At 38.6% G+C, this 1,687-nt stretch overlaps 1 pseudogene; it reads left to right on the top strand.

The window, feature by feature from the left end:
• The window catches only part of LOC101584790, a 13,978-nt pseudogene extending 13,258 nt beyond the window's left edge, over positions 1–720 (top strand).
• Positions 721–1,687: the final 967 nt, after the last annotated feature.

Genomic DNA, 1,687 nt, shown 5'->3' with positions numbered 1-1,687 from the left:
TGTGAAGTGGAGCCTATGAATGGTGAGATACTGGATGACACTCTTAAGAGCTCACTTATAACTGAAGAGGAGGACTCTGGTGGTGAAGAAGAGGGATTAGAACTTCAATCTTCTAATTCCAGTGAAGATGCTGTAAATAGCGCCTCAGTGGCAGAGCCTTCAAAAGCTGAGACTAGGGCACTGGATAAAATCCCACTCACAACTCACTCAGAAATGTTGACAGCCCAAGGCACATCTGATGACAAGGCATACATTGAAGAGAAACTGACCCTATTCCAAAGAAGAATTCCCACTTCGGGAATTCAGACAATGTTAAAGACCGAATTGACAGTGGTTTTCCTAACTCTGTGATACTGCAATTGTCTGAAGAACCAGTCTCTGAGAATTTATTACCCAACACTACTTCATCATTGGAAGACCAGAGTGAGGTGGGCGCTGAGCCCCGGGAAACCTCTACTGCTCTTTCTCAGAGTTCTGTGATAGAGGTTGAACTTGAAGATGAGCCATTTTCACAGAATGCAGGTCAGAAGAACCAGTGAGAGGAGCAGTCCTGCAGCAGCATCGGAGCAACTGGATCAACTTACGCCATCCACAGCGAAAACTGTGGATAGCAGCTTGGAGGAGATGGAAGCACAAGTGCCTGTGGTGGACAGGCAGAATTTAAGAAGAAAGGCCAAAGGGCACAAAGGACCTTCTGAGAAGAAAACCAAGGTGAACTGAGTGAAGAAGAGATGCATAGGATAAATCCTCTTCTTTGTAACATAATTTTTTAAATATTGTAGTTAACAAATAGCATGAGGCACACTAGAAAAAATTCCAAAATTTCAATTTGAACTTAGTTACAATGCAGTTCTCTCTTTTCTTTAGGATCTTAAATTCAACATTCTTTTTAAGTTTTCAAGCTTTGTGTAAACATAGTTTTATATTTTTATTAACCATTTCAATTTTGGGAAACCAGATCATATTATATTTTTCTTTAGGAAGTGAAAAATCTGACCATTAATATTTCAAAAAATATAAAGTAAAAAAAAAAAAAACAGAAAGTAGTGTGCTTTTTGTTTCTTGTAAGGATCATAGAAATCTTTTATATTAAGGATTTTAATAGTAAAAACTTGCTGAGGGTCTATCAAAACCAATTACTAGTTTTTGGGGCTGGTTTGTTTTGGGGGTTTTTGTTGTTGTCTTGTTTTTTTGTATTTTTAGGGAAGGTTCTACGGGGTGTTCAGGGTCTCACTATTAGATCAGACTCAAAGTGATCCACCTGTTTACAGCCTCCCAAGAGCTGGGATTACAGGCATATGCCAGCACACTCACTCTCAATTGCTGTCTCAGGGAGCAGAGCTGGCAATGGCAGGCCTGGGGGGTTGAACCCCTGGAAATTGTGCCTGCTTGCAGGCACTTTAATCTGCTGAGCTATTTGACTGGCCCTTGATCATTAGTTTTTAAAGTGTAGGGAGGCCTAAATAGAAATAAGTGTCAGCAAGTTAGAATAACTATAATCTTAAGTAAATGAGAATACAAAAATGAAAGTTTATGGTCGAAGGCTTATGAAGATATTTTGCAGATCCTCTTGTTGATGGAGTACCTGCCTTCAACTTCAGTGTCTGGAAAGATACTTAAAAATCTATTCTCCCACTCTCTTATCATTTTTTAAGCTATATTTTTATTTTTTTATTTTTTTTTATTT

The sequence above is a fragment of the Octodon degus genome, unplaced genomic scaffold, assembly GCF_000260255.1.
Source record: "Octodon degus isolate 3935 unplaced genomic scaffold, OctDeg1.0 scaffold00287, whole genome shotgun sequence".
NCBI classification, from domain to species: domain Eukaryota; kingdom Metazoa; phylum Chordata; class Mammalia; order Rodentia; family Octodontidae; genus Octodon; species Octodon degus.
Note: the sequence above shows the minus strand (reverse complement) of the source record. Positions and strands in the feature narration are given on the sequence as shown.